Raw genomic sequence first — 27,179 nt, 5'->3', positions numbered from 1 at the left:
TATCTTTTGAAAACACGGTTCATTTCGTGTTTTGGCCAACGTGATCTGCCGTAAGGTCTTACTAATGCACGTATATTGTATTTCTTGAGTCCCATTCATTCAGATATGAATGTTTTTTCGCATTCGGCAAAATAAAGTAATTAAATCAAGACGAGCTAAATATCATACAGTGTTAAGACTAAACACTGTAATATCATTAACATTATAAGAAACTCCGTTCAAAGTTGTTCAACTTCGGAATGGTAATGTTAATTTAATAAAGATATTACATTTTATTAATCATTATTTCTTCATTTCTTTGTGTTTGTTATAAGCAGACAGTTATATAAAACACGTAGACTAACGTTACTTTAGTAGGATTTGTATATTTTATTTTGATTTGTTAAAATTAAATGAATACATTACATGTTCTGTCATAATTTTACATTTAAAGCAAAATATTTAACATTACAAACACGCGTATCCAGAGCACGTGCTACTGCAACGCCCAAATGCATGAAACAGACACTCCCATCTCTGGAATTGCCTGCATCATTTTAATCCCGTCCGAATCGGTACATAAAATCACAGACGTCCTGGGGGACACGCTGAAACTCAAACGTCGTTTGGAAAACTAATCCCGTCCGAATAGTGCTATAGTCTTTTGACGTAATTTTTATTCAGTTTTAGTCATATTTTTGTCATCTGAATTGATTTAGTTTTAGTCTAATGTTATTCAACTAAATGTCATGAGATTTTAGTCGATGAAATCTACATTAAATTAAATTTAAACCCATTTAATTTTAGTCTAGTGTCATTGTGTACTTCAATGTGCCATGCTGACAAATATATAGACTAACTTTGTGATATAAATATGGTAACACTTTACAATGAGGTTCATTAGTTAACATTAGTTAACATGAACTAATAATGAACTGCACTCATACAGCATTTATTCATCTTTGTTAATGTTAATTTTAACAATTACTAATACTTTATTAAAATCTTGTTAACATTAGTTTATGCATTCTGAACTAACATGAACAAACAATTAAAGCTTACATTTTTATTAACTAACATTAACAAAGATGAATAAATACTGTAACAAATGTATTGCTCATGGTTTGTTCAAGTTAATTAATACATTAATTAATGTTAACTAATGAACCTTATTGTAAAGTGTTACCACATACCTGCAAACTAGTCGCTTTTCGGCGAAAATCGCCGTTTTGAATTGAAAAAGGTCATCCACGTGAATCATGTAGATCCGAAGAGTTTTTGTTTTTTTGGGGTGGGGGGGGGTCTCAACTTCCCATAAACGGGAGTTTCAAAAACCTACTGCGGTCTTCTTCACAAAAACAATAAAAGCTCTTTGGTCATCACGTGAGGTCATCACAGTGTGGTTAAGGTTAGGATAGCCGATTGGCCAATGGATGGGAGCTGAACAAATGGGGTTACGTGAAGGGCGGGTCTTTGCGTTGCCAGCAGCTTCAATAAAAAGGCCTTAGCTGCATCAGCTTTGTTAGTTTTGAGGCACTTTTGCTTGTCCGATTGCTGCAGGTTTTTGAAAATATAAGCCATTCTTGCTGCTCATAAAGGGTTTAAACATTGACATGCGCTCTTTTATATGTCAATGGCATTAATTAGGCATCGTTTAAAGGTGGAAATCTTACTGTTCAGATGCATACTAGTTCAAGATAATTTGCGATTTATAGATTTCACATCTGAAAGAAACGGGTACGCGCATTTTCTGTGCGTGAGTTTGTTCTGTGAATCAAAGTACTCAAGTAAATGTATTTCGTTACTGTACTTTTTTGGGCTACTTTGTACTTGTACTGAGTATCAAAAATATAAGCAACTTTTACTCTCTACTCAATTACATTTTTGATTGGGTATTTGTACTCTTTACTCCACTACATTTGAAATGACACTTAACGTTACTCGCTACATTTGTTTATTCGTCAAATAAAAACGAGACGAAAGTGTCAGAGGGTGAAGATGGATAGAATCTGTGGTCGCGAGGTTAGACGCACACACACAACTGAGGGACCTCATGTGGGGCTACGCAGGGCAATCGTATGAAATCAAAGTACTGCGAGAGCGAATCAAATGCATATGGAGAAGTCTGTTCTCGCGGTACTTTGACGTCAAACGCTGAATGGCTTGCGTTGAGCCACCGTAGCGGGACATCTGCGTGCTCCGTATGTTATAAACTGAAGAGAAAAGTTAGCGTCTTATCTGAGAGAAGAGATAAAGCGCAAACATATGGATGCATATCAAATTTGCTTCTGTCAAGGGACCCATTGTTTAACATGTGATGCTGCAATCAAAACAAAAGTGATGCGCGATTGCAGGAGGGCCATCCCGCACCTCAAAAGGCAAGCACAAATGTTTTATATACTCTGATGCTACTTTATCAGCTAACCTGAGCTGGTTGATATAACTTACTATATAAGCCTAAATAAACCAGCGATGTCCTGTATTGATTGCCTGAGTAACTTAAGTACATTTTAAGATTGATAATAAGTGTACAATTTCACTGTCCTCACATTTAATCAAGTATGCTGTAATGTATTTACTGTAAAGAGTGATGCATGACTGAAGAAATGTAGTGCACTAAATGTGAGATAGTGGCGTTACGTCTACTACATGTGTTTTCAATTAATCTTTCAAATGAACAACTTCACGTTTTTAATATGCAAATTTCTGTTACTGTATATTAACTGTAACAACCTACTGGACTCTAATACTGGAATTTTTGATATATTTAGATTATAACTTTTTTAGGATTGGCCTATGTAAGAGTACACAATGACACTAGACTAAAATTAAATGGGTTTAAATTAAATTTAATGTAGACTAAAATCTCATGGCATTTAGTTGAATAAAATTATACTAAAACTAAATAAATTCAGATGACAAAAATAACTAAAACTAAATTAAATTTTAGTCAAAAGACTATGACTATGTTTAATCTGTGAGGTGTTTGATTTCTTTTCTATATTAGGAAGTAAAACCTCATAAATAAACTTTCTTGGTTTTCACTGACCTACAATGTCTCTTTGTGTTGAGGACTAGTGCATCTTTGAGCCAGCATTCAGTACGAGTAAAAATACTTAAGTACTTTTAAATTGGGTTACTTTAATACTTTTACTCAAGTTGTATTTAAATTGGTGACTTGAAACTTGTAGTGGAGTAATTTTTACAGTAAGGAATCTGTACTTTTACTCAAGTATGGCTTTCAGCTACTCTTTAAACCTCTGATCACACGTACGCGTTTTTGATAAATGATCGTAAGATCAAATGTACGCTGGTTTCTACGCAGCTTTTTATAAATGAGGCCCCTGCTCTGGCAGTTAAGTTAGCCTTAAAGGAAAACACCACCGTTTTTTAATATTTTACTATGTTCTCACCTCAGCTTAGATGAATTAATACATACCTATCTTTTTTCAATGCGTGCACATTTAATCTTTGTACAGCGCTTCATGAATGTGTTAGCATTTAGCCTAGCCCCATTCATTCCTATGGCTCCAAACAAAAGTTTTATTTTGTGCCACCATACTTACTCGTCTAACTACTCATGTAACAGTCTTGAAATAGGGAAAACATGGAAGTGTTTGGTGGCTTCTAAATTTATCCCTGTTTGGAGCCATAGGAATGAATGGGGCTAGGTTAAATGCTAACACATTCAAGTCGCTGTACAAAGATTAAAAGTTCACCCATTGAAAAAATATAATTTACCATTCACCAGTTGTAAGGTTGTTTAACAGCGGTGCTAATAAAGGTTGTTTTACCTGAAGAAAATTTTGTCTACCCTTATTTTCTTTTTCCGGGGGTGGGAGGGTTGCGGCCGCGTATACAATGTGTCACCTTTTTCAGCCCTTCTGACTTTGCAGGTATGTACCAAATATTCTTATGTAGGCCTATCGTAAAAAAGGTATAATCTAAATGTTTCAAAAATTCCAATATTAGAGTCCAGTAGGTTGTTACAGTTAATATACAGTAACTGAAATTTGATAATGCATATTAAAAACGTGAAGTTGTTCATTTGAAAGATTAATTGAAAACACATGTAGTAGATGTAACACCACTATCTCACATTAAGTGCACTACATTTCTTCAGTCATGCATCCCTCTTTACAGTAAATACATTACAGCATACTTGATCAAATGTGAGGACAGTGAAATTGTACACTTATTATCAATCTTATAACATACTTAAGTTACTCAGGCAATCAGTACAGGACATCGCTGGTTTATTTAGGCTTATATAGTACGTTATATCAAGTTATGTAGCTGATAAACATCAGTATATAAAACATTTGTGCTTGCCTTTGAGTTGTGGGATAACCCTCCTGCGATCGCGCTTCACTTTTGTTTTGATTGTAGCATCACAAGTTTAACAGAGGGTCCCTATGCATCCATATGTTTGCTCTTTATCTCTTCTCTCAGACCAGACGCAAACTTTTCTCTACAGTTTATGACATACGCAGATGTCACGCTACGGTGGCTCAACGCAAGCCATTCAGAGTTTGACATCAAAATACCGCGAGACCAGACTTCTCCATATGCATTTGTTTCGCTCTCGCAGTACTTTGATTTCATACGATTGCCCTGCGTAGCGCCAAATGAAGTCCCTCAGTTGTGGGTGTGCGTCTAACCTCGCGAACACAGATTCTATCCATCATCACCCTCTGACACTTTCGTCTCGTTTTTATTCGTTGACGAATAAACAATGTAGCGAGTAATGGTAAGTGTCATTTCAAATGTAGTGGAGCAAAGAGTACAAATACCCAATCAAAAATGTAATTGAGTAGAGAGTAAAAGTTGCTTATATTTTTGATACTCAGTACAAGTACAAAGTAGCCCAAAAAATACTTAAGTAAATGTACTTCGTTACTGTACTTAAGTATTTACACCTCTGCAGACCATACATCCCTATTAAATTGCTTTTGCAGCACACATGACGCTAAATGTACATCACATGCAAGTTAATCTGATAAACAGTTTGCTAAAATGCTCCCTATACAGAATATGTAAAGATACTTTTATTTTATGCAGGTGTACTTCTGTTGTGAAAAAATCTTGAAAATACATTGTTGTAGGCTATATACATAAGTAGGCAATTTTGTAGACTACACTTATCATAAAATACTTGTAACTGATGGCAGGGACTAGGGAAAGGGATGAACTATGAATCATAATATGAATTGTTTAATGGTCTAACTAGTGTCTTAACTGAACTCTCGATACACTTTAGCTATGTTTGTACTAAGGTATTCTATGTGTTTTTAGCTTGTTATCACAAATAAACTACTCTTAAAGGACTTTTTATTGTTACTGATTCTTTGCTGAGTTTACCAGAAATTACGCGTGTTCAACGATAACCGTTTGTTTATGTTGTTACTGCTGAAACCGTCTATACACCATGCAAACTGCCCTCTGTTTCTGATTCAAAGTGATAGAGTTAGTGTGGAATAGACGCCATCTTCATTACTGTCACAACATCTGATTTATTATTTTCAAACAAAATCGAGCACTGACAGTTACAATTTAAGAAATACTCATGAATAAATATTTCTGTGTACTAATATTACAGTATGTCTTTAATCATCACATACTAAACACTTGTTGAAAGTTTTAACAAATAATTTTGTGCCAGATTAGGTTTTTAAGTAGTAGACGGACTGCCGTATATGTAGTAATATAGCGACATAATATATTGGAAATGTGTTAATTGCTTTGTTTCATTTCAGGTCCAAAAACGTTTTGCTTTGGGCTATATGCCCATATTATTTATCAGCCAGAGGCATAAGGGCACGCAAAACAACACATGTTTTTAACCAGCATGAAGAGGGCATATGACTACATAATCAAACTGAATGGTAAGATAAGTTTTATGTGTTTATTAGGGTTTATCATTAATTTCTTCCACAATGTGTATTGAATTTATATTTTTGCTAACTTCACAACAAATGTGCCTCTGCCTCAGCAAGACCAGCCCCTCCACCTAGACTAGCCCCAGCAAGACCAGTCACTACACCCAGACCAGCCCCAGCAAGACCAGCCTCTCCACCTAGACCAACCCCAGCAAGACCAGTCCGTACACCTAGACCAGCCCCAGCAAGACCTGCCCCTCCACCTAGACCAGCCCCAGCAAGATCAGTCCCTACACCTAGACCAGCCCCATCATGACCAGCCCCTCCATCTAGACCAGCCTCAGCAAGACCAGCCCCTCTACATACAGTGGACAAGCCCCTACCCCTAGACCCGTTTTTAACAGGGCAGTCCCTGCCTCTAGACTGGCCCCAGAAAGACCATCCCTTTCCCCTAGATTAGCTAATCCCACAAGATCAGCCTACCCCAACAGACCAGCAAATTATTACAATTGAACTATTTACGGTCAACTCTCAGCTCAGCAGCATGTGTAGCCTCTACCACCCAGTAAAAGGCAAAGTAAGTGATCTTGCATTGCACCACATCTGTAAATTTGTCCTATGTTTTTTGCAATCAGTGCACAATATAAAACAAGTTACACATGGTGGATTTGGCCTTTTTTAATTAATTAAGCCATAAGATACTGAATATACAATTCTTAACCTTTTTCCCTTGCACCTATTATCCACCCCGGGCTCACCATCCACCCCAGGCCAAGGCAGACCAGCCCTACAATCCATTCAACCTCAAATAAAGAAAAGACAAAGTAAATAATCTTGCCTTGCACCCCATACATAAATTGGTCCCATGGTTTTGTAATATTTGTATTAAAATAAAAAAAAGTTAAATGTGAATTTTACCCCTTCTATTAATTGAGCCCTTTCCCCAAGATACTGAATATTATTTCTTAATCTTTTCCCCTTGCTCCCTAAGCCACAAGTACAGGTGCCACACAAGCCCCATCCTCTACCCTGGCCAAAAAGAATAAAGCAAAAACAAGTTCTTGCACCCCATTTGTATATCAGCATACAGAAATTGGACCAAATTCAGAGTGTATTAACATTTGGTCTCTTTTAGCCCTCTAAGTAATCTAAGAACAGTGACTCATATATGAACACCTCAAGCAAACTCAGACCCATTTGAAGTGAACCAAACTTTTTTGTCTTCGTCATTTAGGGTTGCAAATGCAGTAAACAGAAAATTTATCCATACGATAAAATATTGGAAAGACGGATTAATGACGTAAAATGTAGAACCATACTTTTCATTGTAAGACAGTCAAATGGATGGTGGAGACTAGACAATAAACAAAATGATGTGATGGTTGGTGCAGGGTAAGACTCATGCTGTCAAAGTGGCCCTCTTCTTAATGCTGCCTCCCTGGCACACAACAGCAAAAAAAGGACTCTGGCCATGTTTTATCTTGCTCAGAGTCACTACTGGTATGATATTCCTCAGAATCACTATCAAAGTTAATTTCTGTTTCAGTCAGAACTTGAACATAGCATTTCTTTGCATGCTTTGTCTGTTGCTTGCTTGCCTTTTCTTCGTCGTCAAGCTCTGTAGACTTGAAGCAGGCCCCAAGTCTCAGCTTACATGTAAAAACACATTAAAGGTGTAATGTGTAGGATTTAGCGGCATCTAGCGGTAAAGTTGCGAATTGCAACCAACGGCTCAGCCCATCACTAACCCCGCCCCTTGGAAATGCGTAATTGAGTCTACGGTGGCTGAAACAGGACAAACATGTCATGTCGTTGTCTGAGGCAGAGAGTAGCCAGCCAAACAATGAGGTTTCTTTTAAAAGATAAATTAAAACTGTTTATAGTTCGTCGGAGCCGATGGTGTAGTGGACTGTGCTCCGACATATGATGCAAACGCACTTCCGGCGACCCGAGTTCGAATCCCGACTCGAGGTCCTTTGCCGATCCCATACCCCTCTCTCCACCCTGTACTTTCGTGTCGCCTTTGGCAAAACAGCCCAAAAAATATAACTTTAACTTTAAAATTGTTTATAGTTCATTTTTCAGAAACGTTGTGCACACGTAGCACTGTTAGTGTAACCTACTGTACTAACATAGTAGTATATTGTGCACACATGTAGCAATGTCAATCTAACTGTATGTCTGTAGTTCTGTGTATGTGTAATTTATTGGGATGCAGTTTCATATTGCCAACATATTATCATGCACTTACTTACAAGCCTTGTTTTTTATGTCCTCTTTAGAGACTTCTTCAGGAGATGACCCAGGTTTTATTCCTGGGCTAGGATTTTCACTCTGGCATAATCATACAATACCACAAAAGTATCACAAACCTATCTTTGCATTGTCAAGGCATCAAACAAATGTACATACCGTAGTTTACTTTGCATTTATTTCTATTATATTTTTGTTTCTTTAAATTTAAGATTTTTGGTTAATTATAATTGTTGTACATCTGCAGTTCCAGTTTATTGATGGCCATAAATAAAGGGTAAACCATGGAGGTATTTATTTTCATATACATTAGATATTTATTTATACACTTATGACACTTTTTAACATGTCCATAACTATTTTATCACCATTTATGGTTATTGTTATTAATATTTACATAAGAGGGACAGCTGTATAGTGTGTAAAAAAATGTATGACAGTAACGCCGCCTGGAGAAGTCAGAGGAGGTGGTCTTGCCCCGATGGACGATTGCCTATGCAGTCAGAAGCACCAATGCTGAATAATGTTCTCTTAATTGGAGTTGATGTTACAGGACCTCTCTCATAGCTGAAAAAACAAAAACACCATCAAGTGCTATATTACACAGTTGCATACTCCTGTTTAACATTAGTTTATTGTACTGTTATCCTACATTTTGTTCTCAAAAACAATCAAATCTAATGCAAGTATGATCTTGATCACAGATAACATGAAAAATGTAATCTGTGTGTAACATTATCACTGTTTCTGTAGTACAGTCCATTACAAACGACATAATTGATGATGAAGTGTATAAAGGCATAGGTTTTTAGAATAAAGAGTCCTTTCCACTTTGTTAAATAATTAGATAAGCAATCTGCTCAAACATTGGCAAATTGACATTGTAGGTTATCATTATACAGTAGTAATGATAGCCATCATTTGAACTTGTGGTAAAACTATGCAACGAATACATTTACCATGTGTATGCACAGTATAGAAGTAATATCAACCTTAGTTGCACTTTATGTATTCTGTAAGTAATCATTATTGGTCACTTGATATGTATTGTACACTGTCATGTTTTGTGAAATTAAAATCCATCTACATATATTTAACAGTGACATGGGAAAAACTTGGCGATTATGCTCATCTTATAGCTAACATTATAGCTTTTAAACAACGGTTTTCACGTACATTGATAGATTTACCATTGCTAACTTACCTGTCCAGGAGAAAGCAGGCAACTTCGGCGTTGTTTATAAAACATTTGTCCTGTATTAGCGCTGTCCATCTGGGGAAAGCCACGTGATATTTATCCTGGATTTATGGCGTCGTCTGAACATGATCATCTTTTCTCTTTTGACAGGGAGGGGCGATCTCTGCCTTGCATAACACAATACGCGGGGTACTCCATTTGATCCAATTTCACTTCTCTTCTTCTAATAAGTTAAATATTGCTTCTAATAAACTGTTCTACAACAACAAATACGACGACTACTTCTAGTACTCCTGCTTCCTCTTCTTTGTGGGTTTTCAGCGCGACAATGGGAGCTGTGGCAGCCGCCTCCAATAACACTGACGAAGAAGAAGAACATCAACAACATATTTACGAAACACGCTCTGTAAAGCAGATTGTCCGTTTACGGCTTCTGTAGAAATATGATGTTTACGTCCATGTAAGGGGACCCGCGGTATACGTAATTAAAAACGGCTCAATCTAAGGCAGGGCTATTCAATTAGTTTGTCGTGGGGTAAGGTGACCAGACGTCCCCGTTTTCCGGGGACAGTCCCGTTTTTTGGTGTTCTGTCCCCGACGGAAGCTGTCCCCGGAAATGTCCCCGTTTTACGGCATGTCCAAAACAACCAGCAAATACACTAAAAAACCTGATCAACATAGCGTTTGTAGTACCAGACCGGAGCCATCGTGTAATGATTATTTTCACCAGCAGAGGGGGCCACGAGCTACTTATTACTTGCGCACGCCACTGATTTAGCAATGAAGAATTTACAACGAGACACATGAGAAAGCATCATTATCATCAATCAAGTTATCATAAGATATGAAAACAGATAAAGTTATTGGGGCTTAAGGTAATAACTACTCATGTTAAATTAAAATAATAAACCAATGAAGTGAACTGATCACAGTATGTTACGGAGTATTTGTTTTGTGTAGGCTAAATATGTTTACATTATTGCATTATTCCTTCTGTTCTTCACATTTACAATGTTATGAAATCAGCTGAAGTAGTACCAAGTCATTTTTGATGAGGTATGTCTCTTGTGTAAAAAATGGGAGAAATTTGATTTTTAGGCTACAGAAGTTGTTTAATAAATTGAATTAGAAACACTGCAAAAAATAACCTTCTTAGTATTTTTCTCTTGTTTTCAGTACAAATACAAAAATTCTTAAGTCAAGATGCATTTTCTTGATGGGCAAAATGACCTAAGAATATAAGTCTAATTTTTAGACCAAAATATCAAATTTGTGCTTAAAACAAGCACAAAAAAAACTACCACTACTTAATTCAAGAAAAATATTTTTTGCATGTTTTAAAGGTAGGGTAACACATTTTGAAAAATGCTAACGGTAGCCGCCTAGCAATGAAATCCCGATCCCACCCTCAAGTCAAACCGCCATCCAAAGTCATGCCTCTTCCAAAACACATGAACACGCACAGATCAGACGGTCACATCTCATGTCTCATTCAGCAGTGAGACATGAGATGTGAGAAACTTTGCAGTACAAAGTCGAATAACACTGCCAAAATAACCAAACAACTGGTTTACATCAGAATTAGTTTAAGCACACGTTCGGTTGTGTAGACGTAGTAACTATATCGTTACGCTAATCTGTAAACGAACACAAATTTCATAAGCAACACAATGTTTCATCAAAGTAGAATATCTGAATCCATCTCAATACAAACATATCGCGTACCTACCTTACCAAAATAAACTGTGCAAAATAAACTGTTTGCATCTCGTGGTAAAGCAGTAAAGTTACTGATGTTCATTTGGGGTTTTGCTCTTGCTGATCCAGGCAGTTTTTGCTGTTGTTGTTATAAAAGATGCCTTTAGTTTTGTGCCTCCTGTGTAGGTTGTCAATTTAGCAGAAAAGTTTGCTGTTCTCACTGTTTACAGGCAGGAGGTGAGCGCACGTGAACGCGCCGATGACGTATGGTGTCTGCGTGGACTTGCTGCGCGGTGGGCATTCAAATTATGCTTACGTATGAGGGACAAAAATGGAAACGTCCGTTCGGACCGAAATCTATGATTTGTTGCAAATTTTTTGGTCCTACGCCTTTCACAGATGACATAAATTTTTACAAATACATTTAAACAACTTAACACAGTGATTGCTATCAGGATGTAAGGAGACTTTTAACCAGCATAACAAAAAATGTTTCAGGATCAAATCTGTTACCCTACCTTTAAGCGCAAAAACACTTAAATTTCTTTTTTTTGTCTTAAAGCTAGATTTTTCTTAGGGGATTTTGCATATCAAGAAAATGCATCTTGTTTAAAAAATTTTTAGATATTTGTACTGAAAATAAGACAAAAATACTATTAAGTAAGAAGAAAGTAATTTTTGCAGTGAACCCACAACAACTTAAAAAAAACATTTTGTCCCATTTTTTAATTCATAGATAACAAAAAATGAGATTTTAATGATATTTTCACCATTTAACTAGGAAATGTCCCCGGTTTTCATTTTTAAAATCTGGTCACCTTATCGTGGGGGCCAGTTGATGAAAAGCATCTCACATGGATTAAAGTGAAAAAAATTCTTCTGACTTTTTCAGGCCAAGACATATTCCTTGTAAATAGGCGACACCAATAGCATTCTAAGGGGAGATGTTTTTGCCATTAATGCCATATTGAAGTCTACTGTGGCATTTATAGGGTTGCCAACTGTCACTATGAAATACAGCAGCGGTGCGAGTATGTTTTTTTCGTGAATAAACAGTGTTAACACTTAATTACAACATATGATAGGTTTATTAATATTTTGTTAATTTACAGCTTTACTTTTAACACAGTCCTTTAATTGAACCATTACCTTTAATATCTGTCTAAAACAAAACACTTGTGCCTCCTGCACTAAGGGTTAAAAACGTTATCCCGTCATGTTAATCTACTTGTGACAAACTAAAAAATTTTATTCTGTAAAATGTAGTTTGCAGGGCATTTCAGATTAAGGTGAAACCGCTAAATAACTCACTATATAAAAAGAAATATGAATATCACCACCTTTAATGAATCTTAATTATTTATTAATTGTAAATCTTATTAATTTTGCCATTTACTTATACATTTTTTTTAAATCAAGGTTGAAACTGTTAACATTAGTTTTATGCACCATGAACTAACATCAATTACTTTAATGACATAAACATGAATTAATAAATGCTTATATACTCTATATTTTTTCATAGTTTGTTCATGTTATATAATGCATTTAATAATGTGAACAAATACAACTTTTTAAAAAGTGGTACAGAAATGTTTATATCATATTATTCAGTGCACATAAACGAATAATCCAGGGTCTGTTCTGCTCACACAACAGCTTACAGTCACAGCTCTAATACAGTATGTATGAATATAAACCCTGAACGAGCAACTCGAATAAAACTTGTGTACAATTCACACAGGACGCCTGTAATCATAGTGACAGTTGTACATTGAATGACTGTACCCTTTATCAACAAATTATTATTTTACAATAGAGGCAGAGCTGAGGTGCTATTTTAGGCCCAATGTTATGCACTTAAAATAACGCATTGTGCGCAACGTGCGTATATTACACAAGAACAAAATTCAAGCTCTCTAAGGATAAACAGTCAGTGATGAAATAAGGATAATAAACAATAATGTATATATCTTAGTAAAGGTATAAATTGATTTAGTCAAGAGCAGTAAGAGATGAATTGTTTGATTAACATTACCCACCCAGCACAAGACGTCATTTAGACGTTGTTTTTTGGGCTAAATCACGTCGGCCCGTCATGACCTTCATTTAGTCCAAAAAAAGACGTTGAAAACCGGTCTTTGTTTGGTCCGTCTAATTCAGTCCAAATTTAGCCTAAAAGTAGACGTCTTTTTCGGACCACTTTTCAACGTGTCTCCATTCAATAATCCTGACAAAATATGCATGAATGTATAAATACTGAGCACATTGAACGATAATGAAACACATGCTTTGTTTAAAGTCTATTAATATTTCTGTTTATTTTAAATAAATAAATATGTTAAATGTGCTCTAAACAGGTCATTTCGGTCCTGTACAGCACTGATAGAAGCACTTCATTTTCATCTTTTAACAAATATCTTTATTTTTTTTTAATACCGGTATGATATTATTGGCAGAGGCGCGCGTCCGTCTCATGCTTTGTGATCACGTGATTATTCAACCGGGAGACGCGCGTTCTGGACCGATTTTCTCCTCAGACAAGTGTTTCTGTTTTGTGGTCGATTCTGGGGTAAGTTTCCTTAAATTCGTGGTTACTTTATTGAAATTAGTTCACAGGGATGTTAATTCAGTTGTCAGTATATGTCGATACGACTAATAAATGATCAATTTGATTGTTTATCGTTTGTTAGTAATGTTAGCTCGAGCGCTGTCAGCTTGACTGAGCTCGTGGCGCAGGTGACGAGCAGGTCAGTTAATAGAAATATTTTATTTGTCTTTTTATCTTCTATATAATCGTGTTATGCTTGTTTTTAAATTTATTTTAATTTGTTTAGTTAATTATAATGCAAGTTTACTCCAATTATTGTAGTGTGGGCTTTTTTCAGCTTACGGCTAGCCTGATTGAGCTCGTGGCACAGCTGTGAGCTAGCAGTTTATATATTTGTTTCATATCTTTTATAAAAACGTGTTGTGCTTTTTTCTTAAATGTATTAAACAAATTATATCGCAAGTTTACTCCATGTATTGCAATGTATGTGTGCTTTGTTCAGCTCCCTATCAAAATTAAATTAACTAGTCTACTTTAAAATGTTAAAAGGCCATTCTGAATAAATAACTGTTGTATATTTATTGTTACTTCTTTCAGATCCTTTTCTTGGTGTGTCTTGATGTTTTCTATTGGCTAAAGAGTAAGTATTACTTTGTTCATATTTTCACAGCCACCAGAATCAGAAGTAAGTGCTCAAAAGTGAAATAGCATGTTGGTCTCTTCAATGCAATGATAAATAAAATAGTTATAACTAATGAAATAGTCATATCTCACTTTGACTTTATGTACAGTTTGCTCGGGGTCAAAACACAGCAAAACAGTGACACTGGCTATATGTCTGCTTTCTTTTTTTATAGCAATAAAAGCATAGTGTAATGGTTTTGTTCTGTGTTTTTCTTGTATTCTGTGTATTTTTGTATTTTGGACTTTTATTTTGACATCCTGTTCTGTTCTGGCTTTTATTTTGATATCCATCATGCCATGTTTCAGTTCACACTTCCTGTCTGTTTTGTATATAAGTCACTTCCTGTTCACCTGTTCCCTACTGATTATTACATCGCCACATCCTGTTTGTATCTGCCTGTGTTCTGATTCTGTTATTCTGTGTATCTGTTAACCTGTTACCTGTTATCTGTTCCTGTGATTGACCTGCGCCTGTATTTGGATTTTGATTGTTACTCTGCCTGCCCTGAACATTTGCCTGTCTTTTGGATTACGATTGTTGGATTTACCCTGTATGGATTTGTTTGCTGGCCCTTCTTGGGATTTTACAATAAACACCTTCTGCACATGGATTCACACCTTCATCGCTTTCTTTAAAGCAACCCGTTACACATAGAGATATATAAAGCAAAGACAACTATAAGATAATCCTTCAGGAGCCAGTAAAACATCTACAGTTACAGCAGTAAACATACTTGTTATAGGGTAAGAAAAACTAGTACACTGTAGATATGAATTATGGTATCCTAAGCACTTCTCTTATTATTGCTTCTGTCTTGTTCTTCATTTTTTGTAGTGCAAATAAGGAGACTTAGAGTAAGTACAAATTGAGCTTTTAGTACTGACGTGAATATTACATCGCCATTCGTTTGAAAGAAATAGAAAAGTGCTACGTTTTATTTTGTACCACCAAACTTGCTCGTATAACTACGATAATAATACTTTTTATGATGCTGCTGTTTACTCCATTGTAGCATGTCTCTGTGAAACTGACAATCTCAGGTAGGAGCTGCTGGTTTGTGGTTGGCGGTATGGATCACGGTCTGCGACTCATGAGGAGCTGGTCTGGAGACATGAAGAGGTTGTCAACAGGTGTGTTCCTATACTCTACCAAAATGAGATAGGGATCAGTCATGTGGGCCAATGTGTGTGAAACTTAATGATTTTGCAAAGTCTTTAAGCTCTTTGTGTTGATTTTGTGGACCATTTAATTTCACTGGTATGCCATGTCTCGCGAAAGTGACTAAGCTTGCTGATGACGGTAGCAGCCATAGTAGTGTTGAGTTTGTCTAATTGGAAGAAATGGTAATAGTAATCTACAGTAACCATTTATTCATTTTCCGAGGTGAAGAGGTCTGAAGCTAATACCTGCCACGGTCTGATTGGTATTTCATGAGGAATCATGGGTTCCTTGGTATTTGAATTATGTTGAACCAGGCAAGTACTCCATCTTTCGATCATGTGTTCTGTCTGCTTACACATTCCTAGCCAGAATAACATTTCGTGCTCTTAGCTTAGACTTCTCAGCGTGTGCGCATATCTCAGGTCAGATATGACTATTTTCTTATCTTCACTGGTCAATGAAAGTTTGTCTTAAAAGTCAATAATGTATGTGGAAATTGTCTCCTCTTTGCAGGCCATCCATCCAAGATCATCTATCTGAGCTGCTGAAAATTGCCTCGGTACGGATCTGTTGGAGCTTTGTGTCACTGACTGGTAAGTTTTTATAATTAAGTGAATCTACATGTCCATATCTTTGATGAGATTGTCATGTTTTGTTGCTATGGACTTTTTGGAGAGGGTGTCTGCCACAGGAATCTCCTTTCCTGTTCCGTGTTTGATGTCATATTTCTAGGGCTGTAGAATCATTCTTTAAAGCCGTGGAGGAGCGGCATGTAGTAGGATCCTATGAAATCCATACAATTTTTGTCCGGAATTCCGTTTTATTTTTCTCAAATAATCACTCCAAACGCGCTTTAAATGCTTGGAAATGCAAGGCGCGACGCACTGCGTTTTTTAAAAAAGAGCAGTGTGACACAGCTTTTCATATTGCTAGCAACCAACGAGTCAGCTGTCTTGTCAATCAAATATTGAAGCCTGATATTATTTTGCTATTAACTGTCATATTAGCAGAAACTTTAAAAAGAGGACGCTTGCTCTGATCTTGTTTGAGGGTGAGAGGTGCACAAACACGCAGGAGAGTGAGCGAGTGGAGTCCGGTTCTTCAAAGCAACTGTAAACTTCCCTCACCACACCGTAAGGCCCGCCTCTCCCCCTATCCGATTGGACAATGAAAAGATTGAAAGTAGGAGTATATTTCATGAATTCTTAGTACTTAAGACAAAAATGGCACTTTCAGAAGCTTGATAAATATGGGAACAGTTGTCTAACTTGAAACTAACTTCAGTTTCTTTCCTTTCCTATCAGTATTTCTGCAAATTCCTGTTTCGTGTCACATTGCTTATGCAAGACTGAATCCATAAAGGTGAGTCGTCATCATCATGAGAAACGTCTTTGCTCACTGCATGCACATTTCTTTTATAAGCAGAATGACACACTTTGGTGAAGTGATTGTGTTTTTGGGGCTGTTTAAACTTGGTATTAAGATGTGTGTTTGTTTTTTTTGTCGATCGGATCATAAGTGGATGAGAAGGACACATTCTGTTTAAAAACATTCTGTTTAAGGGTTAAAAACGTTATCCCGTCATGTTAATCTACTTGTGACAAACTAAAAAATTTTATTCTGTAAAATGTAGTTTGCAGGGCATTTCAGATTAAGGTGAAACCGCTAAATAACTCACTATATAAAAAGAAATATGAATATCACCACCTTTAATGAATCTTAATTATTTATTAATTGTAAATCTTATTAATTTTGCCATTTACTTATACATTTTTTTTAAATCAAGGTTGAAACTGTTAACATTAGTTTTATGCACCATGAACTAACATCAATTACTTTAATGACATAAACATGAATTAATAAATGCTTATATACTCTATATTTTTTCATAGTTTGTTCATGTTATATAATGCATTTAATAATGTGAACAAATACAACTTTTTAAAAAGTGGTACAGAAATGTTTATATCATATTATTCAGTGCACATAAACGAATAATCCAGGGTCTGTTCTGCTCACACAACAGCTTACAGTCACAGCTCTAATACAGTATGTATGAATATAAACCCTGAACGAGCAACTCGAATAAAACTTGTGTACAATTCACACAGGACGCCTGTAATCATAGTGACAGTTGTACATTGAATGACTGTACCCTTTATCAACAAATTATTATTTTACAATAGAGGCAGAGCTGAGGTGCTATTTTAGGCCCAATGTTATGCACTTAAAATAACGCATTGTGCGCAACGTGCGTATATTACACAAGAACAAAATTCAAGCTCTCTAAGGATAAACAGTCAGTGATGAAATAAGGATAATAAACAATAATGTATATATCTTAGTAAAGGTATAAATTGATTTAGTCAAGAGCAGTAAGAGATGAATTGTTTGATTAACATTACCCACCCAGCACAAGACGTCATTTAGACGTTGTTTTTTGGGCTAAATCACGTCGGCCCGTCATGACCTTCATTTAGTCCAAAAAAAGACGTTGAAAACCGGTCTTTGTTTGGTCCGTCTAATTCAGTCCAAATTTAGCCTAAAAGTAGACGTCTTTTTCGGACCACTTTTCAACGTGTCTCCATTCAATAATCCTGACAAAATATGCATGAATGTATAAATACTGAGCACATTGAACGATAATGAAACACATGCTTTGTTTAAAGTCTATTAATATTTCTGTTTATTTTAAATAAATAAATATGTTAAATGTGCTCTAAACAGGTCATTTCGGTCCTGTACAGCACTGATAGAAGCACTTCATTTTCATCTTTTAACAAATATCTTTATTTTTTTTTAATACCGGTATGATATTATTGGCAGAGGCGCGCGTCCGTCTCATGCTTTGTGATCACGTGATTATTCAACCGGGAGACGCGCGTTCTGGACCGATTTTCTCCTCAGACAAGTGTTTCTGTTTTGTGGTCGATTCTGGGGTAAGTTTCCTTAAATTCGTGGTTACTTTATTGAAATTAGTTCACAGGGATGTTAATTCAGTTGTCAGTATATGTCGATACGACTAATAAATGATCAATTTGATTGTTTATCGTTTGTTAGTAATGTTAGCTCGAGCGCTGTCAGCTTGACTGAGCTCGTGGCGCAGGTGACGAGCAGGTCAGTTAATAGAAATATTTTATTTGTCTTTTTATCTTCTATATAATCGTGTTATGCTTGTTTTTAAATTTATTTTAATTTGTTTAGTTAATTATAATGCAAGTTTACTCCAATTATTGTAGTGTGGGCTTTTTTCAGCTTACGGCTAGCCTGATTGAGCTCGTGGCACAGCTGTGAGCTAGCAGTTTATATATTTGTTTCATATCTTTTATAAAAACGTGTTGTGCTTTTTTCTTAAATGTATTAAACAAATTATATCGCAAGTTTACTCCATGTATTGCAATGTATGTGTGCTTTGTTCAGCTCCCTATCAAAATTAAATTAACTAGTCTACTTTAAAATGTTAAAAGGCCATTCTGAATAAATAACTGTTGTATATTTATTGTTACTTCTTTCAGATCCTTTTCTTGGTGTGTCTTGATGTTTTCTATTGGCTAAAGAGTAAGTATTACTTTGTTCATATTTTCACAGCCACCAGAATCAGAAGTAAGTGCTCAAAAGTGAAATAGCATGTTGGTCTCTTCAATGCAATGATAAATAAAATAGTTATAACTAATGAAATAGTCATATCTCACTTTGACTTTATGTACAGTTTGCTCGGGGTCAAAACACAGCAAAACAGTGACACTGGCTATATGTCTGCTTTCTTTTTTTATAGCAATAAAAGCATAGTGTAATGGTTTTGTTCTGTGTTTTTCTTGTATTCTGTGTATTTTTGTATTTTGGACTTTTATTTTGACATCCTGTTCTGTTCTGGCTTTTATTTTGATATCCATCCTGCCATGTTTCACTTCACACTTCCTGTTTGTTCTTGTATATAAGTCACATCCTGTTCACCAGTTCCTGGCTGATTATTACATCGCCACATCCTGTTTGTATCTGCCTGTGTCCTGATTCTGTTATTCTGTTTATCTGTTAACCTGTTACCTGTTCCTGTGTTTGACCTGCGCCTGTATTTGGATTTTGATTGTTACTCTGCCTGCCCTGAACCTAGCCTGATATTTGGATTACGATTGTTGGATTTACCCTGTATGGATTTGTTTGCTGGCCCTTCTTGGAATTTTACATAATAAACACCTTTTGCACATGGATTCACACCTTCATCGCTTTCTTTAAGCAACCCGTTACACATAGAGATATATAAAGCAAAGACAACTATAAGATAATCCTTCAGGAGCCAGTAAAACATCTACAGTTACAGCAGTAAACATACTTGTTATAGGGTAAGAAAAACTAGTACACTGTAGATATGAATTATGGTATCCTAAGCACTTCTCTTATTATTGCTTCTGTCTTGTTCTTCATTTTTTGTAGTGCAAATAAGGAGACTTAGAGTAAGTACAAATTGAGCTTTTAGTACTGACGTGAATATTACATCGCCATTCGTTTGAAAGAAATAGAAAAGTGCTACGTTTTATTTTGTACCACCAAACTTGCTCGTATAACTACGATAATAATACTTTTTATGATGCTGCTGTTTACTCCATTGTAGCATGTCTCTGTGAAACTGACAATCTCAGGTAGGAGCTGCTGGTTTGTGGTTGGCGGTATGGATCACGGTCTGCGACTCATGAGGAGCTGGTCTGGAGACATGAAGAGGTTGTCAACAGGTGTGTTCCTATACTCTACCAAAATGAGATAGGGATCAGTCATGTGGGCCAATGTGTGTGAAACTTAATGATTTTGCAAAGTCTTTAAGCTCTTTGTGTTGATTTTGTGGACCATTTAATTTCACTGGTATGCCATGTCTCGCGAAAGTGACTAAGCTTGCTGATGACGGTAGCAGCCATAGTAGTGTTGAGTTTGTCTAATTGGAAGAAATGGTAATAGTAATCTACAGTAACCATTTATTCATTTTCCGAGGTGAAGAGGTCTGAAGCTAATACCTGCCACGGTCTGATTGGTATTTCATGAGGAATCATGGGTTCCTTGGTATTTGAATTATGTTGAACCAGGCAAGTACTGCATCTTTCGATCATGTGTTCTGTCTGCTTACACATTCCTGGCCAGAATAACATTTCGTGCTCTTAGCTTAGACTTCTCAGCGTGTGCGCATATCTCAGGTCAGATATGACTATTTTCTTATCTTCACTGGTCAATGAAAGTTTGTCTTAAAAGTCAATAATGTATGTGGAAATTGTCTCCTCTTTGCAGGCCATCCATCCAAGATCATCTATCTGAGCTGCTGAAAATTGCCTCGGTACGGATCTGTTGGAGCTTTGTGTCACTGACTGGTAAGTTTTTATAATTAAGTGAATCTACATGTCCATATCTTTGATGAGATTGTCATGTTTTGTTGCTATGGACTTTTTGGAGAGGGTGTCTGCCACAGGAATCTCCTTTCCTGTTCCGTGTTTGATGTCATATTTCTAGGGCTGTAGAATCATTCTTTAAAGCCGTGGAGGAGCGGCATGTAGTAGGATCCTATGAAATCCATACAATTTTTGTCCGGAATTCCGTTTTATTTTTCTCAAATAATCACTCCAAACGCGCTTTAAATGCTTGGAAATGCAAGGCGCGACGCACTGCGTTTTTTAAAAAAGAGCAGTGTGACACAGCTTTTCATATTGCTAGCAACCAACGAGTCAGCTGTCTTGTCAATCAAATATTGAAGCCTGATATTATTTTGCTATTAACTGTCATATTAGCAGAAACTTTAAAAAGAGGACGCTTGCTCTGATCTTGTTTGAGGGTGAGAGGTGCACAAACACGCAGGAGAGTGAGCGAGTGGAGTCCGGTTCTTCAAAGCAACTGTAAACTTCCCTCACCACACCGTAAGGCCCGCCTCTCCCCCTATCCGATTGGACAATGAAAAGATTGAAAGTAGGAGTATATTTCATGAATTCTTAGTACTTAAGACAAAAATGGCACTTTCAGAAGCTTGATAAATATGGGAACAGTTGTCTAACTTGAAACTAACTTCAGTTTCTTTCCTTTCCTATCAGTATTTCTGCAAATTCCTGTTTCGTGTCACATTGCTTATGCAAGACTGAATCCATAAAGGTGAGTCGTCATCATCATGAGAAACGTCTTTGCTCACTGCATGCACATTTCTTTTATAAGCAGAATGACACACTTTGGTGAAGTGATTGTGTTTTTGGGGCTGTTTAAACTTGGTATTAAGATGTGTGTTTGTTTTTTTTGTCGATCGGATCATAAGTGGATGAGAAGGACACATTCTGTTTACACCTGGTATTTAAATCCGTCAGTTTTGTCCCCTTTCAACCTCTTCTGTCCTGAATACTTTTAGGTGATGGTCTGTGGAGACTGTGGGCGATTCCTTCTGCTGTCATTTAAACATGAGCAGGAGTAATGACGGGTTTAAATGGACGCAACTAATATTATGCCAGAGTCCGCTGCTTGTAAGTAAACATGCTGCACAGTGTTTTGTACTTTTATAAGTAAAAGCTTTCTTTGATATTCTCTTGTGGCTGTTGGAACACATTCTACCACATGCGCGCTTACACTACAAAAGCAATCCGATCAAAAGTGTTTTCAACTACCTCTGAATGTGGTCAAAAGTGGACGAGCTCAAGATGTTTTGAACATCATTTACACCTGTCTTTAGCATCGTCCACTTGTGATCCGATCGACAACAGCACATCTTAATACCAAGTGTAAACGGCCCCTTTTTTACTTGCGCTTCCAAGCGTTATAATGGTAGAAAACAACAGTTAGGGGACAACTTCTGACTTTAAACCTCAATAAAGTGCATTCATCCTTCAAAGAGGTAATCCATACTCAAATATTGCCACTCATTGCGCATTGAATCGTGTGAGTCCAAGACATCGTTACCGGAAACTAGTTATTATAGTTTATAAATTTTAAAACATTATCTTTTCTTACTATATAGCATCGATTACCCACAGAAGAACTTTATTAACCCCTTGGAGCGTGGATTCATTCTTTAAAGGCTGCACTTCTTTGGAAAGTCAGAAAATGTACCCTGATCCATGTTTTTTTCCCATATTAAGCTCGGAAAAGCTCGGACGTTTACTAGAATAACTTTAAATGTGTTCGTCTGAACATGTGTATCTGGAGTTACTGAGTGTGAGTACATCATGGGGTAATTTTAAAATCTGTCTGAAGTATCGCTTTAAGGTTTTAAATGGAGTATAGCAATACATAATTGGGACTAAATAACAAAGGTAAAATAAAATATACATTCCTTTAAATATTAGTGTACCTAATTGGATTGATCATGCTTTACCTTTTGTTAAGACAACCCCTGTTTTTAATATTAACATTTAATTTTTTTATGTTCTCACTTAGATGCTGTAACCATAATGCATCCAGGACAACACACCTGGAGTGACTGAGAGCAGGATGAAGAAAGAATCAGATGAGAAATGTCAACTGGTGCCCATGAGGAGACATATTGTTCTTGGACCTGCTTTTTCTGTTTAGTAATAAGTGGTTTTATGTGGTTACATAAAAGTAATTTAATATTCAATCCACAAGCTAAATTTCCTACATTTTCTTAAAGGGGTAGTTGACCCAAAAAGGAAAATTCTGTCATTTACACAAACAGTTTGGTTACAAACATTTCTCACAATATCTGCCTTCCTGTTTATCAGAACAAAGAAATGTATGCAGGTTTGTAACAACATGAGAGTGTGTTAATGATGGCATAATTTTCATTTTTGGGTGAAGTACCCCTTTAACATTTTTATACCCAGGGGTAGGGGTGTGCAGCGGAGTCAATATTTGTATCTGTAACAGTCTCAAAATTATTTGTATCTGTATTTGTATTCGGATGGAACCGGAAGTGGGCGTGTCTTAAACCGGAAGTTTGACATATTACATTAAAATGGCATTTTAAATGCATTTTTGCTTTTTATTATAATTATAACTTAAATAACTGTAAATATTTATTAACTCATTCACCGCCAGCCTTTTTGAGAAAAGTTGCCCACCTGCATTTTTGTGATTTTAACAATTTTCACAAAATTCCTTGCAGGAAAAATTATTTTCTATAAATATATAAACATACAAATTATATCAAATTAAAGAACACACCCTCTGCTTTCAAACAAACAAACAAAATGGGGAAAAAAGTTTCATTATATATTTACTTTTTCTACTTAATTTACCACTGAAATATGGATATTTCTCTTCAAAAATACAACATTTTGAGCAAAAAGCTTAAAAAATTGCGTTTTTGTAAAGAAATTTATGTTTGATAGTCATTCTGAGTCTGATCTCTAACATAAACGCAGTTAAAATAAATCATTAGCTCTTTTTAACTTCCGTTTTTGATAAATTGCGTTTTGGCCATCTGGTGGATGAAAGCGGTATTACACTTTCACTTTGAAATTCGTCCAGAAAGGCACATTTATTAGTTAAATATGAACTCATAAATGACGAGATAACTCGTCAATGGCGGTGAATGAGTTAAAAATAATAATACAAAATTTTAATCAAAAAGACAAATAACTTGATTCTTGTTAGTAATACATGGAAAGCAAACAACTCATTTTTAAAGCCTCATACAGCTTGTGCTATGCATCATTGTATTGTAGCATTAAAATAACAAACTTGAAAACACGTTGACAAAACTGTAGGCTACATCAGCTTTAAATGTTTATTGTGCCTGTCAGCACAGTTCCATGAGACCCATTCTATCTAAATGAGTGCGATGTTTTCAGAAAAAATACGTAGCCTACATGAATCCCTAGTCTAGTGATTTAAATATAGTAATTAAACATCTAAAATGATCGTTATTTGTAAGTTTTCTAAAAGAGTGAAATATAACCTAATACTACTCTTATATCCGTGTCTGACATCTTGGTTTCAGTTTAAAAACATGCAGGAATTTGAGAATAAAATGCAGGACTTGCTTGATGTTTAAAGAGCTATTAAGGGAGATAAAGTTCGGGAACTGATTTATGTTAAAAAATTAATAAAATCGACAAACTCGCGCTGACTGACAGATCCGAAATGCAACGCAGAGACACGCAAGTGGCGCAGTATATGCACAGAATAGTTCAAAATCATCTGTTTTGATAAGAATTTACGAAAGCATAATAAGCATTAGAACAAACTTGCTGAGCTCATTTTTATCTATGTCCATATAGCGTTTGCGCGAATATAACAAATTGTTTAAAAAAACTTTCTTATTAATCTTCATCTAAATCAGGGATTCCCAAAGTGTGGTGCGCGCACCCCCCGGGGTACGCGAGCTGCCACCAGGGGGTGCGCGAGAGGAAAAATGTAATGGCGGTCTGTTTCTTTAAGTGGGATTTTTTCATACAATAAATAAATAAAAAAATGAACAGTAAACATTTCCTTTGTAATCGCTTTTAAAAAACTATAATTAATTAGTTTTTGATAGAAACATAGAAGACAGCTGCTGTCTTTTTCTACGCACTGCTCTTCTGTTATGCACTGTAAAGGCTTTCTTGAATGTCTGCACGTTACGCACGGATCTAGAAGGAGAGCGCACTGGTAAACATGAGGAAACTCTCAAATATCATCTATTCGCTGAGGGCAGTAAGTGTTTGTTTTTTACCATAGTAAACTCGAATGGCATCTAAATATCACAGTGGTTAAACGCATACACGGGGGCAGCATCATCTACGCCGAGCGTAGCTGCGTCTGGTTGTAGTTTCAGATGGTGCAACACGCGTAAATATTTTTCACAATGTCAGACGTAGCTAAGCTCGACGTAGGACTTACATCCAACTTCTTAACATCCGGCTGTTGCAACCGCCCCCTGGTTATTTGCGCATGATTAAACATGAGTCTTTAAAACAAATCTTTTTAGCGTTTTTTTTTTTTTTTTTTTGAAGTGGGAATTGGGGGTGCGCCAACCCGGTTGGGACATAGAAGGGGGTGCGCAGGAAAAAAAGTTTGGGAACCCCTGATCTAAATAAATAAATAATCAGATATTTGTTCAAATTTTTAAATAACAATATGCTCTATTAAAAAATCAGTTTTGACCAGCAACATGATTTAAAACAATAATGTAATTAGAAATATTTAATTCAAATGTTTCAGTTGTTATTTGCTTACTTTATTTTTATATTAATTGCAATTCATGTCATAGTATTCTTCAGTTTAAATTTTGCTTTTAAAATGTTACATTTTCATATTTTTATCTATTTACTTATTTATTTTATATTCACCTAGATTGACAATAAAGCTTTCTTCGACTAGAAGTAATTAAAATATCATCTACCGGTGCCACAGAGATACAGAGTTATTAACGAATATTTTATTATCAGAGTGCAGCATTTTATCAAGGTTTTCTGGTCTAATTGAATAAAACAGAATTTTTTTTACAGTTGGGTTAAAAGAAGTTTGATATTAGCAGCGTTTTTAAGATTTTAAACTAATTCCAAAACAGCTTGCGTTTCTAAATAAGGGTTGCGCCGAAAATGTCATTCACTTCACACACATATTATTCGTGCTTTAAGGGGTTTATAATTTAGAGCTGTTCCAGTAAACACGTGATAATGTCTGGCCGAATATTTTCTCTGTTATTCGGATGAATTCGGTATTCGTTTTGAAGCTATTATCCGTGCCCTTCCGAAAATAACGTATTCGGCTTCGGGCACATCCCTACCCAGGGGTAAAAGAAATGTATGTTAAACATTTTTAGTTAGTCTTTTTTTGTTACTGCTACTTTCAACAAGACTAATTATTCAGCCAAGCTTATTTTGTACTTTAAGAAATGAACAGCTTTTATGGGTTTTAAGACACAGATATGTGCTCACAGTTTGCCCATAGAATGCCTAGTGGTCCCACAATTTTCCCGCAGTATGCCCACATTTTTCCCACGTATTTGTATTTAAATAAATTTTTCCACACAGTATTTTGTATTTGTGATATCTGGATTTGTGATAGTAATTTGAATTTTAAAACAACTCCATGTATGTATGGCTATCTCAGATCATATGCATGTGAAAGGCAGTTTCTGGTATAAATAGCAGAACACAAAGGCTTTCTGTGTCATTAGAAATGCAGTCAAAAAGTGGGACAACAAGGATAACTGATCATAAAGGTAAGAACCTTAACCATGCCAGGTGAGGGATATATTGTGGCTGAAAAAACAATAACCAATTAATGAAATATTCATGTCATATGTGTGTTTGACATATACATTCGTATTACCTTTTTGTTAGCTGTCCTATTTTGAGATAATTATTAGCCTAATAATAATAGTATAATTAATATTATATAATACATTCTTGAAACGAGGTTAAACCCTTGGAAAGACATAGGAAATAATATAGAAATTTAGCCCATTTATAGACGTCTTTTCAACGACCATGAAAAGACGTCTTTTCACCTTTCACTTTTCAACCAGAATTTCATGTCATTAAGACGTCTGGAGAAGTCGTCGTTTCGACGTCTTTTCAACCAGATTTTGCTGGGTGGGTAACAGTTAGCAAGTGTTTGCTTACACACGCTGTTTTGCGTTTGTTACAGTACACGCTGATGTTAAGCAATGTTGTTAGTAAGACTTTGTTTTCTGTATGTTGTTAATCCAGTAGCTAAAGTGGCTAACAGTTAGCAAGTGTTCGCTTACACACACGCTGTTTTGCGTTTGTTACAGTACACATTGATGTTAAGCAATGTTGTTTGTAAGACTTTCTTGTCTGTATGTTGTTAATTCAGTAGCTAAAGTGGCTAACAGTTAGCAAGTGTTCGCTT

At 35.9% G+C, this 27,179-nt stretch overlaps 2 long non-coding RNA genes across 5 annotated transcripts; both read left to right on the top strand.

Moving 5' to 3' along the window:
* Nucleotides 1–13,530: 13,530 nt before the first annotated feature.
* On the top strand, nt 13,531–16,930 carry LOC129422027 (uncharacterized). 2 transcript variants are annotated; one of them, XR_012371044.1, is made up of 6 exons: nt 13,531–13,579; nt 14,156–14,198; nt 15,256–15,373; nt 15,633–15,826; nt 15,918–15,997; nt 16,709–16,924. It is a non-coding gene; the product is annotated as an uncharacterized lncRNA (long non-coding RNA). The 2 variants fall into 2 exon arrangements; XR_012371045.1 differs by lacking the exon at nt 15,633–15,826 and having other exon boundaries at nt 16,709–16,930.
* A 1,364-nt stretch (nt 16,931–18,294) lies between these two features.
* Nucleotides 18,295–23,393, top strand: LOC129445973 (uncharacterized). Of its 3 annotated transcripts, none has more exons than XR_012371043.1 (8): nt 18,295–18,343; nt 18,920–18,962; nt 20,014–20,131; nt 20,385–20,476; nt 20,676–20,755; nt 21,467–21,524; nt 21,772–21,883; nt 22,794–23,393. It is a non-coding gene; the product is annotated as an uncharacterized lncRNA (long non-coding RNA). The 3 variants fall into 3 exon arrangements; XR_012371041.1 differs by having other exon boundaries at nt 20,391–20,476; nt 22,794–23,392; XR_012371040.1 differs by lacking the exon at nt 20,385–20,476 and having other exon boundaries at nt 22,794–23,391.
* Nucleotides 23,394–27,179: the final 3,786 nt, after the last annotated feature.

This window comes from Misgurnus anguillicaudatus, chromosome 2, assembly GCF_027580225.2.
Source record: "Misgurnus anguillicaudatus chromosome 2, ASM2758022v2, whole genome shotgun sequence".
NCBI lineage: Eukaryota > Metazoa > Chordata > Actinopteri > Cypriniformes > Cobitidae > Misgurnus > Misgurnus anguillicaudatus.
This window is presented reverse-complemented; position numbering and strand designations above follow the sequence as displayed.